Source organism: Microtus pennsylvanicus, chromosome 6, assembly GCF_037038515.1.
Source record: "Microtus pennsylvanicus isolate mMicPen1 chromosome 6, mMicPen1.hap1, whole genome shotgun sequence".
Lineage (NCBI taxonomy): Eukaryota > Metazoa > Chordata > Mammalia > Rodentia > Cricetidae > Microtus > Microtus pennsylvanicus.
This window is the reverse complement of record NC_134584.1, coordinates 42,517,710-42,531,441: the sequence shown is the minus strand read 5'-3', so window position 1 is coordinate 42,531,441 and position 13,732 is coordinate 42,517,710.

The following is a 13,732-nucleotide window of genomic DNA, read 5'->3' as shown; positions in this document are numbered from 1 at the left end:
CATGGGCCTGGGTCACTGCATACTGCTTCCTCCTCTAGAGAAGAGAAGTGACATCTTGGGAGCACAGCATTTGGGACTTGTATAAATGGAGCCAGCAGCCCCTTCAGATGAAAGAGGAATAGATTTTTGGAGGAAGAAGGTTTGAGAAAATACTGTCAGACCTGGATGCTCCTGCTGGGTCCCACACCACGGCCCAGCGCAGGCCATTGGCTGTGATCTGGTCATTCTCCTGTGATGAGCACCATCCGTATGACAGAGATGACTCCACACAAAATAGTACCAGTGACACTGCCCTTGGTTTATGAGGAGACGAGCTTGCCTCACTGATGTTTTATCCCCATGACGCTGTCATGTTCTAATTTGTTTGGGGGGGGGGAGAAAAAGACAAAGATAATATGAAAAAAATATCCTTGCTTTTGTAAAACCAGTGAGGTTTGAAGTATATTTTAAAATAGTCAGTTTGATTTTTCAGGTAACTGAGGTTAAAAATGTTTTTTTTTTTAAAGATATGTGTTAATTTTTGCTGGGAAGGGAAAGTATCTCTATTTTAACTCCAAGGTATTTCTTATTCAGTTGTTGGGGAAGCCTTTACTTGGAATGTTGTCTTGGGGCTGGGGAGATAACTCAGCTATTAAGGGTGCTGTCTGCTCTTCCAGAGGCACTGCGGGTTGGATTTCTAGCACCCATATAGTGGCTCACAACCCTTGTAACTCCAGTCCTAGGGAACCTGACGCCCTCTACTGATCCCTGCAGGCATGACACACGGTGCACGGACACACATTCAGCCAAATACTCATACACAGAAAATAAAAGTAATCTCAAAAATATTTTTTAAAAGGAATTTACAAATATTACGCTAAAGAAAATTTCTAGAAAACTCAACAAGTTTACCTAATGGGATCTAATTTGTTCTCCCTGTTTCAGCATTCAAATTTTTTGCTAAGCACTTCACTATAATTGCCTCAAAATTTAGAGCTGTTTTTGTAATTTTTTATGAAACAATTTTAAAGATGAGAGGATTTTCTAGTTATCTCCTTTAAGAGAAAGACCACAGATATGAGTGTTGGCATATTAATTTCTAGGTTCTTGTTTTTCTGCTAGCCCTGGTCGACACCTGAAAAACTCACAAAACAATCAAAGAAAAAAAATGGGGAGGTACAATTTTACTGAGACTGTTTCTGTGTTGTTTGAGTTAACATAAGATTGAGTATCCGTGTGATATAGTTAAGAAAAATGGCAGAATTCTTTTCTCCTGGATTTAAAGAGCCCCTCAACATCTGTGAATTCCAAGCTATTATGTACCAGCACAATTTGAGCTTGCAGTTCACATCCGGGGGGAATCTTGGAGCCACTCTGAATTTTCCCTTGCGTTCAGCATATTTTACCTCATAGCTGTACAAGAAGCAGAGTAATTACTTACAAATAAGTAATTTACTTGCCTAGCAAGCTTTCTGATCACGTTATGGTAGCTTTTATTAAATTTTCCACTAACGTAATTATTGCAGGGAATTTCACCACATAAAGCAAGCACTTCATTTGGCTCAAGATAATTAAAAAACACAACTAGTTTACACCTGCCTTCACGATCTCCCTCCCTCCACTCTGATGCTCCAGCTCGTCTGCCAGAGTAAGTTGTGAGAATAGTCACACGACACATATCTCAGCAGAAAGATGCCCTGTCCAAACATGGGGGAGACACCCTACACGAGGATGACACTGGGAATATTGCCATGAGCTGATGGTGACATTTCATCATTTAAGGCGTTCCCAGTTCCTCTCCAACATGATTTAGTGCAGTACAATAGCAGACCATTTGCTGGGTTGAATGGTTGCCGAGGTTTAGCTTTTCTCTTTTTATTTTTTAGATCAATGCCAGACTTGCCAACAGAAAGCTTTTTCCAAAAGCCCCATCACTGCCCAGAATGAAAACAATGACACAGTGGTGTTCTTGGTGTTTCAACAGTAGGATATGCTTGTCTCTGGGACATGGGAAGCTACATGTCCTTAGAAATTTCCTGATTAGTCCGTTGAAGTATAAAGGTTCTATTGCTCAACAGGACAATGCAAGCAGCCATATCACCAGCATTAAGGACAATGCTTTCCCTCGGAGAAAGCAGGGTTTCCTATGGGGTGTCCTTGGCCATGCCATCTGACTCTACACAGTGGCTTTCAGCACAGACTTCTCTATACGATAATCCTTGAAACTAAGACTCTGGCAAGCTATATGTTAAGTCAGTGGCTGGGGAAAATGAAGAGCCCAGAAACACTTTTTTAGTTCATGAGCATCAAGGCATTGTCTTTTTTTTTTTTTAACACTTTCAAGCTTATGATTAGAAGAAGCTTAGTCCTTGCAAGGTGGGCGTCCCGCAGATGCCATCTGGCTTTGCTGGCACCCCTTGGCCTTGTTGGCAATGCCTGCCTGGGGGAAGTGTCCTGGATAGGGCAGTGGCTTTCCAAGGCTAGCAGCATCTCAGGAGTCTGTAGACTGTGCTCTGATCATCAGTGATTGTTCATGATATAATTCTATAGCTTACATTGTTGTTCTCTTGGTGTTGAATGTAGGATTTGCTGAGAAGAGAATCTGAAGGCTGATGTTGGAGGTTTAGTGTCAGGTTGGAATTCGGTGCTACTTTCTGACTCTTCCAAAGCACATGTGCCCTTGAAGGGCCAGCGTCTGCTCCACAAAGGGGCTGTAGACCCAGTTCGCTAGAGCTGTGGGTGCGAGTTAATTATAATAGTTAACTAGATTGGACTGAACAACACCGAGGGGATATAGTGAGGTATATCTTTGTGTGTTCCCACAAGATGTTTATAGAGACAGTTTAACTGAGGGAGTGAGGACCAGTTCTGAATGTGGGTATCACCATCCTGTGGGCTGGGGATCCAAACTGAATAAAAGGGGGAAAAGGAGAAAGTCAACAATGCTCATCTCTATTTCCTGATGAGCATTTGATGGCACAATTTGATGGTTGACTTCTACTCAAGTTGTCACCATGCCCTCAGACTGTCATCAGAAATCAATGCTTGCTGGACCATCTAAGTAAGAATGTGACTGTAATGACCATTGTAACAAGAGAAACATTGTCAGGGAAGGACTAGCTAATGCTGTTTCAGGGTGAAACATGAACTGTATTGATATTGGACTAGATAGCATTCATGTTTCATTCTGGCTAAAAATACCCCTGTATTCCGTGTGTGCTCCCAAAACTTGAGTGAGAATGAATTCAACAGCAATGAGCTAATTGTATAGGAAGAAGAAATGTTAATACAGCTCTAATGTGGAGCTGTGGCATGGTTATCACTTGCCACATTTATCCAGGTTTATGCTATCCTATATATCCTATATTTGCTACATAGTTTCCTTAATCTAAGTTTACTGGCAGCAGAAGTTTTCTAAGACTTATATCATTTAAATTTGGAGTTACAATTCAGTATATTCATGTATTTGTAAAGTCGCTTGTGCTAGGTGGGTTATACTGCCGAATATTGGTCAGGTATGAAGCTTGCTCACTGGGGAAAGTACTGATTTGTTTATTGAGTGTGTACTGTAAGTCTGTCACTTTCTGTATATGCCTACTATAAATCTTATAAAAACCAGCTTGATAAACATGCACATCAATATTTTACTAATTCTTAAAAATTATCATTCGTGGGCTGGATAGGTGGCTAAGAGGTTAAGAACACTGGCTGCTCTTTCAGAGGTCCTGAGTTCTATTCCCAGCAACCATATGTTAGCTCACAACCATCTACAGTGAGATCTGGTGCCCTCTTCTGGCATGCAGGCAGAACCCTGTATAGATAATAAATAAAATCTTTTTTTAAAATAATTAATCTTTGTGAGTTCCCGATAGAACATCCCCATTGTCTCAGTGTGCACCCCTCGTGGTCCTGAGTTCCATGCTCGTACTCTCTTCTCCTTCTGCTCCTGATTTGGATCTTGAGATTTCTGTCCAGTGTTTCAAATTGGGTCTCTGTCTCTGTCTCCTTTCATTGCCTGATGAAGGTTAATATTCAGGAGGATGCCTATATGTTTTACTTTGGGTTCTCCTTATTTAGCTTCTCTAGGATCATGAATTATAGGCTCAATGTCCTTTGTTTATGGCTAGAAACCAAATATGAGTGAGTACATCCCATGTTCCTCTTTTTGGGTCTGGCTTACCTCACTCAGGATAGTGTTTTCTATTTCCATCCATTTGTATACAAAATTCAAGAAGTCCTTGTTTTTTACTGCTGAGTAGTACTCTAATATGTATACATTCCATACTTTCTTCATCCATTCTTGCATTGAAGGGCATCTAGGTTGTTTCCAGGTTCTGGCTATTACAAACAATGCTGCTATGAACATCATAGAGCATATACTTTTGTTGTAGGATAAGGCCTCTCTTGGGTATATTCACAAGAGTGGTATTGCTGGGTCCAGGGGTAGGTTGATCCCGAATTTCCTGAGAAACCGCCACACTGCCAGCTGGCCTGGGTCTGAAAAAACATGGGATAAAACCTGACTCGCTGATCATAGCAGACAATGAGGACTACTGAGAACTCAAGAACAATGGCAGTGGGTTTTTGATCCTACTGCATGTACTGGCTTTGTGTGAGCCTAGGCAGTTTGGATGCTCACCTTACTAGACCTGGATGGAGGTGAGTGGTCCTTGGACTTCCCACTGGTCAGGGAACCCTGATAGCTCTATGAGCTGACAAGGGAGGGGAACTTGATTGGGGGAGGGGGAGGGAAATGGGAGGAGGTGGTGGGGAAGAGACAGAAATCTTTAATAAATAAATAAATGGAAAAAATCATAAAAAATTAATATTTTTAAAAAATTATCATTTCTCTCTTGTACTGAAATTCTGAAGGCCTCTGTAGTTACCCAGGGCCTCACAAATGATGGCAGGGATTGGTGATCTTTCCAGTTACACTGAGAAATAAAGACCTATGTAATAAAGCAACGGAAGAAAGACCATGATGTCATCCCACTTTCTTCATCCTCGCTGGTGGGTGTTCTAAGCCAGGGACTGGTGCCGCCATTCTCTTGCCAAGAGTCCGCAGCAGTGTTTCTTCCTGAATCAAATCCAGACTCCAACTATTCAAGTCCTGCACTTTCTTTTCCACTTAGTGACTTCAGGTGGCTCTCCTGCCCTTTCTGTGACAAATCCTCCACTCTGGTCTAGGAAATTATTCTTCTCGTTCTTGCCTTCCTCATTCCCTTTCCTGCCACGCTCCTCCGATTGTCTACCTGCTCTATGTTGTAGTGACATCATGCCTGTGTCCTTGCTGGCTGTTCTTAGGAGGCAAGAATGGATCCCCATCCTTTCTCCCACTCATACACTTCCCACGTTGTGGGTGTCCAGTGTATAGGTGTGTGTGTATGTGGGTGCACTCATCTGTGTGTGAGAAATCAGAGGTTGATGTTAGGAGTCACCCTGTATTACTCCCCCACCTTATGTTTTGAGTCAGGGTCTCTCACTCAGCCTAGAACTTTTCATCCCAGCTAGACTCGCCTGGCCAGGGAACTGCTGGGGTCTGCCCATCTTCATCTTCCCGGCGTGAGGTCATAGGCATGTGCGTCCATTCCCAGCGTGTATGTGGACAATGGGGTCTGAGCTCAGCCTTGTAGACTTTCACAGCAAGCTCTTTTTTCCTTGATCCACATCCCGGGTGCCCACCTGTCACTTCTGACATCTCCTCAATCCTGACAGACCCCAGGCTTATAACATCTCAGTTACCTTTTCTTGATCGCTTGTGAACTTACAGCTTCTGAACCTCTGCTTATAGGTGGTTGCATAATCATTTCTAGCATCCGTCCTACTGACTGAGATTGTGTTTAAAAAGATTTGTGTTCTTTTCTTTTCTTATAACATTTTGTTGTGAAATGCTGCATCCCTTGCAGGAATGCAAAAAACAAAAACAAATAACAAACAAAACCAACAAAAAAACCTTGGCTTTCCATCCTGAATCTTTATCAGCTCTTACCATAACATCATTTTGTGCCAGATGAAAAAAATGTCATTTTATAATAAAATATTTACAATTACAATTTATAAATGTAATTTATAATTTTTAAATACAGTTTATAATAAAATGAGTTATAATACTTTCCCAGTATTAGACTCTTGTCAATCTAATATCATTGTTGTACATCTGTGTACTTTTTTCCAGAAAAATATGTGGATGACTTTTGCCTGTTTTTTTTTAATATGTGAAATTTGAGTGCCAGCCACCACCTCGTGAACTGTTTGCATAAAACACTTTTGAATCTTTTGACTTAGAGTTCTATATCCTGTATGGAGAGATGGAGATGCTGATGGAGATGGGAGATGGTCAAGTGTTGCCATGGAAGCCTGAGTGTCTGAGTTCAGGTCTCCAGTGTTCACATAAACCTGGGCATGCCGGTGCATGCCTGTAATCTCAGTGCTGGAGGGACAGAGACATGCAGACCGCAGGAATTCACCAGCTGAATTTGTGAGCACCAGATTCTGTAAGGGATCCTATCTCAAAAAATAAGGTGGGATGCTTTAGGAGGACACCTGATGTCAGCCTCTGGTCTCTACACATGCACACATCTGTGAGGCACCTATAGCCATGAAAATGTGAGTAGATACTCAGAAATATCAGAATAGGCATAAGAAACTTGAATATATGCTGTCATCAAATAATTCACCATTCAATTTCTTTTCTAGAACAGTAGAGAAGCCTTGGGGTATGTGTTCACTGAAATCACAGAATATACATACACACACACACACACACACACACACACACACACACACACACACACATATATATATCCACAAATGTGTGTATGTATATGTGTACATATTATAATATATTTATATATACACATGTGTGTATATGAGTGTATGTTTGCATGTATAGTATATATTATAATATATATATATATATATATATATATATATATATATATATATATATAATGTGCACACGTGTTTGTGTAGTGCTAGTGAATAGTTTCCATAAGAGAAACTCTCCTGCAGCATTTAAGATAATCTAAAAGGATTTCAACTTCTGAGGCAGTTAAGCACTTATTAGCATAAGATTAGAGATGGTATAACAACTAGAGCAGATCTTCAGGTGATTTCAAATTGTGTGCTACACTGCAATCCCCCCCCCCCCCCCTTTATCAAGAAGAACCCATCCAAGTGCTAGCGAATATATTTTAACAGGAAGAAAAAATAATCCTAAGAGGGTCAGGGTGCCAAGGTCAGCATCTGCCTTGAGAAATAGCAGGATGTGATTTTTTTTATACCAACTGATGCCAGGTTTGGAGCTATTTCAGTGGCATAAATTGAATATTGTGCGATTTGTCTAGCTTTTAAACTGAAGGGCATTCATGATTGCTGCTATGCATTGCCTTTCCAGGGCAAGGTTTCAGGCGGTGCGGTTTGTCTAGCTTTTAAACTGAAGGGCATTCATGATTGCTGCTATGTGTTGCCTTTCCAGGGCAAGGTTTCAGGCGGCACGATGACAGGAGGGAGGCACAGCCTCTCCCTTTGGAAGCATTCCTTTTAGAGTCTCGAGGAATGCCAACATCACCCCTATAGATAAAAGGCAGGTCAGGCTGGGCCCATTTCAAACGTTATGGTGCCAGGATATCAAAACAGGAGCTGCTCCAAAGAAGAAACAGGTGTGGATGCTAGAGACAAAAGGACATTCTGCCAGTTTGAAAGCATAGCAGAGTGTACTGAGAGGTGACAACTGGTAGGTTGTCCAGCCAAGCAAGCTGTCACTGTGGAAGGTCCCCAAGGCTTGGGAGTGGCACCCCACAGGCTGGCGGGGCAAAGTAAGACAGAGCACTAGATTTGGCAGTTGGTTACACGTTGGGTATAAAAGCGTGCATCTGGCTTTTGAGGGTCTGGCCTGACAGACTCTGAGTGGATCAGCTCTGCAGTCTGTGGAACTGTGAGGGTGATGTCGAGGATATAGTAGTGTGTGTGTGTGTGGGGGGGGAATGTGACAAATTCAAGAAGTTAAAAGTGACTAACAGCCACCTGCCCTCACCATATTTAATGATGCTTTATATACGTCAAGGAAAGTCCAGGGCATGTCATGCGGTCCTATGATTTCAGTCCCTACAGTCTACAAGTCCTTACCATCTGCCACGTTCCCCCACCTTATAGGAGGAAACCGAGTCACAAGGAAATTAAGAATCTCTACATGACTGCACTTCCAAGGAGTGCCAGGACAGTCGGTTCAGTCTAGTCTTCTGTTACAAAACTTGTGATTAGCCACCATGCTAAGTCAGTCCCAGTTGTGAAAGGCAACAGAATCACACAGGGCTTTGCACCCTTTCAGAGAAGGTGTTATATCTCGTCCCTTTGTGAGATACAACAGACTATCTTTTTAATTTACCTTAGGGTCAGTTTTGCCACCTATAGGATGGGGAAAGTGCTGCTTATTGCATGCTGTTAGGAGGACTAAGTCATAGAGATTACCTAATAACACCATGTCTGGCAACAAGCATTCGTCTCCTTTCATCCTCCGAGAGCCCATTAAGACTTGCCTGCTGAGAAATAAGATTGTTCCTGGGCACAGGGCTGGATCAAGCGCAAGAAGGCCAAGGATGCTCCAGACTGAAGAGGAAAGTCCCACTTACCAGGGAGCTGCAGGCTGCTTACCCATAATACACAGGTTGCTCTGTTCCTCAGATTTAGAGAAAAAGAGAAGATGTGGGCTAGAGTGTTTATATATTATCAATTTAGTCAGTGAAAGCTGACATATTAGAGAACCTAACCAATACTCCTTCAGAAGCCGTAAGTGGAGAATTTATTAATTATGTGTTTTAATAAACATGTCAATTGTGCATCGTCTTAAAGATGATTTTGTCCTTATTTGGCTTGATTATAGTCAGGAGAACTAAGATGGGTTTAAACTTTGAATTTCTATAGTTACACCCAGAGTTTTTGATTCTACTAGACATCTTACAGCATAGGCTGCTAGTCTGAAGAATTCTGTCCCCAGACCAGCCACGAATAGTCCGCAGAGTTTTTCCTACCAGAAGCATCAGCCCAATTCCAGCTAAGAAACTCCACAATTTATAATTCCCTTGATTTTATTCCTGTGGCACAGTATACTAATCTTCACAGCTTTCTCGAGGTATAATTACTGTATAAATATCACGTGTTTGCTATATTCCATTTGATGAGTTTGGACATATGCCAGTCAACTTTGAATTTTAGCTACAAACGATATTTACAGTTCTTACTTAAAAATTTTTGTACTTAAAATTTTAATAGCATGTGGTCATTTTGTAAAAACTGGTTCTAGTAGTCATAGAAACAACAGGGAGCCGCTCACCTTCCATTCCAGAGCTAGCTACAGTTAAATCGCGGGGCACGTCTTTCCTATGATCTTCAGTTTTATTTTTTAAGCGGTGCTGAGAATCGAGCTCAAGCCCTCAAACAGTCTGCCTCAGACACCCTACCTACCATGGGGTCACATCTCCAGCTCTAAAGTGCTTTGAAACACAGTTTATTATACAGTCCAAGTTGGTGTGGAATTCCCTGTGAAGCCCAGACTGGCCTCAACTTGTGGTCCTTTTTGTCTCAGCCTCCTGAGTGCTCAGAATACAGGTGTGCATCTCTGCACCCAGATAGATTATTGTCTCCGTGTGTGTAGACATACTGCAGAAATGAGCTCACGGTATTTAACCTATGTTTTTCACTTAGCCTTTACCCATGAACCTCTTATATCTATGCACCTTTATCCTTCTTTATAACAGTCTCTTCATAGTCTACTACATTTTATAGCAATATTAATTTGATAATCCTCCACTGTTGTGTATTCAGTTGGTTCACGTTTTTATTTTCTTTTATAAGCACTGGTTCCATTGTCATTCGCCATCCCTGCACATCCATCTGTGTATCCTTTCGTCATGCTGATTCAAATGTCCAGTGTGTTTATCAAGCTTCTGCTATATTTGCCAAATGCCTGTCCAGAAATCTTGGACTGATTATATTCTCACTGGCAAAAAAAAAGAGCACTGAAAAATTAGGTGTTATTAATTTAATATGGGACTAAACAGATGAAAAAAAAGCAGCTTTTAATTTAATTTTTATTTATCTGCTTACTAGTGATACTAAACTTTTTCATTCATTTAACTTTTTAGTGTTATCCCTTTTGTCACTAAAAAGGGATATAGCCTTTGCATAAAAGGGATGTCACCTGTGCATAACCTTCCTTCATCTCCCATTTTCTTGGAATGTATTAATTTCTTAACTGATTTTTCAGCGTTTGTTCATTCAGCTATTCAGTAAAAAGATGTTAGAACATTTTTGCCAATTTGTACTGTACCTTCGTTAGTTGTTTTTTAATTTTCAAAAATTGAATGTGCTTTGGTGGTTGTGTGTGTGTGTGTGTGTGTGTGTGTGTGTGTGTGTGTGTGTGTGTGTGTACCATGTTCTCTCCTATGCCTATGGAGCAGAAGGAAGCATTGAATCCCCTGGAACTAAAGTAAGGAATAGTTGTGCGCTACCTTGTCGGTGCTAGGAACTAAAACCAGGTCCCATGTAAGAGCAGCAAGAGCTGCAAGTGTTCTCAATCAATGGGTCATCTTTCTAGCCCCTGAACCCTCACGATTTTTGATAATAGAGTTTTCATTTAAAAATAAACAAAATCATTGTATTCTTCCTTTATGCACCAAGAAAAGAAGGGCTGGGTACTGTAACACACTCAGAAAGACTTCCTCTCCCCTAAGGAATAAAATATCCGGGTTATTTTCTTAAAATATTTCATTGCCTCACTTTTCACATTTAATCCTTGAAGTCATAGGATATTCATTCTGAAATGACGCCATAAATTTAGAACTTTTTGAAGTTTAGAAAAAATTATTATCAAGTTGGCAAAGACAATGGTTGAATATATATACTGATAAACTTACCTCTATCAAATAGCAAATCTCTCTCTCTGACACACACACACAGAGACACACTCACTTCTCTGATATGTTCAATTTCATTTTTTCATTTTCTTTACTCCCGATGAGATCAGTTATTTTCTTTACTAATTGCAGAATGTCTTCCTGCATTATTATGGTTTTCTGGAAATCATACGGACTTACCTACATGCTTGTTTACACAATATCTTTATACATAGGCAAGCAGGGAATGGCAATCCCGGAAGTTCAGTTGTGGAAATAAATAGTGCGTAGATGAAAAATTGTTACAATTAGTGCAGCATGTGGCGAGAAACAAAGAGGTTCATCTTTCTGTCCTCGCCACCTTTGTGTTGTTTTTGAAAATTCCAATTAAAATGTTTCTATAAATACTGAGATCATTTCTGCTGAACCTGCATGTGTCTGCAACCACACTTGCTTTTTGCTTCAGAAACACCTTCTTTCTGTTGCTTTTTATTTTGCTGCAATTACTTTGCTTCCATTAAGCTCACAAATAACTGTCTCTAATGCCCAAGCGACTATGGATGTCCAGTGGGAGGTGTCCTCAGAAGCTACAGTCTGATGGCCTCGGCCTCCTTCTCCCCGAACTCATTCACAGCACACCTGTGATTGCATCTATCTTGCATGCGGCTCCTCTTCCATGTCACAACCAAGGCCTTAGAGATGGTTGGTTGCGGGGAGGTGCTCTGGTGTTTTGGAAATTTCACCATGCTTCTACTCCTGAGTGGTCTCTTCATCAGTAGGAGATTTCTTCCAGGTCTGTTTTCTTCGGCTTGGCTTTATTCAAGCCGGCAATTTTCACTCTGCCTAGCTTCTCTGCAATTTTACTAAAACAACCACACAGAATCTCCTGCTGTTGCCGCTCACAGTGTTGCAGCAAGAGATCAGTTATTTTCCCGTGTTCCCCTTAATGTGCTTCAAGTCAGTTCGCTAGTTCAGCTTTTCTACAACACCATGGTTCCCTTCAAACAAATGCAGGGAAACTAGAACGAGTCTCCCAGCCTAGACTTTTGAATGTGTCTATGTGTGTTTATGTGTATGTGTGTGAGTGTTAAGTGTGCGCATGTGCATGTATCTCCTTGGTCACTCCTGATCAGCAGTTCTTCCAAGAATCATTAATCACAAGATGACCTTTCCGGGGGTGTGGGTATTCTGTTATTTCAAATTCTAGCTCTGTGTCATGGATACATTCTTACCTTTTCAGCGAGTTTCTGGTTTCTGTGCCTCTGTTCCTTCCAAAAATTAGGTATTTAAAATGATATCTATTTTAAAGAACTGTGTGGGAGCAGAATTAATACATTTTAAGTGATCGGACCATGCGCTGGCACACAGTAAATGCTTTTCATCAAAATGACAAATCGCTGTTTCATGGTTCTGGGAATGAAGCAGACTCACCCATGGACCATTTGTCGACTAAATGCTCTCGGAAAGCTTTGGTCTCTGCCTCTTCTTGCTCTTTTGATGTTCTTGAAGCTGGTCTAAAATTCCTGTTCTAGGCGTTTGTCATAAGAGAAAAGTCAGCATTACCTTAGAGAACTCCGCTGCCTTTGCAATCGGACTGGCTGCTGACTCTTATGAGAGTTATCACATTTAATGCCGTGATGACCAGTGCAGGGTCTTTAGTGTGTGACACAATCCTCACGGTGACAGGATCTGAGACGGCAACTTAAAGAACCTTGCACTTCAGCTGCTACTTAAATTTCTGACTTTACTTTTGATTTTATTTGGCAGCCTATTTTTTAACTTATATTGTTTCCTTGACGAATTAAGGAGATTGAAAAAAAGGAAGTCCAGTTTTCCACCTGCCACTGCTACTTTGACATGTTGAGCTGCGTGATTTTAAAAGGTACTACTTCCTACTATTACTAAGAAAATGATCTCTTAGCAAAATAACCTTTAGTTTTGTTTTTGTTTTTGTCACGCAATCTTAGATCTATCCTTCCTTTCCATCATGAATAAAGAGGGATCAAAGGCTCATTTCAGGTGCCAGATGGGTACCACAAGCCTTGCAGTGACTCAGCGCAGGCTCCAGTTAGGACATCCAAGCTCTGAACAGCTCTGGGGTGATTACAGCGGACTGGAATCCCCTTCCTGTGTTAGGCCTTTTGTCTGCACTCAGAGCCTTTTAAGTCTCTGAGAAACCTTCTTGTCACCTGGTGCTGGCTGTGGCCAGTTAAGCGTGGGTATAATGAACTTCTTGCTGGAAAAAGCGATAGGACTCATTTTGAGGCTATTCAACGAGTCTCTAAAGAAAGAAGAATCAGAGTGAAAATTATTTTTAACCTTCATTTGACCTTATTGATAGCAGTGCAAAAGCTCAGGCCTGGACCCAGAAGCTAAACATTAAGAGAACCTTGTTCGGAGAAAGGCTCAGTTTGAGGGAGTCGGGGTGAGATGGGAAGGGTGGGAGAGCAGAGCCTGGGAGAGGCTGGAGGAAGGAAAGGGAAGGAGAGAGTGATGGAACTCTGTTTTACTTTAAAATGCATCTTTTTCAAAAGAAAACCTTGTTCTGTTCTGGGGTGTATCAAGAATTAGAATAGCACCTCTGATTTTGTGGCAGTGGCAAAGCAGAATAACAATCCCAGGAAGAGGGCATTTTAATTACCAGTTTGGCTGACTTAGTAAAATCCCAATTTGTAGACTATTCAGAGCTTGCTCATCTAAATGGAGAAATTAACTACAATTTCAGTTTTCTTATCTTTGCCCCCATTAGGTTGCACAGAGAAGTCTGTGCTGTCCTGTTCTCTAAGTTCGAAGGATCCATGTGAATCATGTTTTGCGCTTTTTGCTAGAACCCGTCAAGGCCTTTGGCATTAGAGATGCCT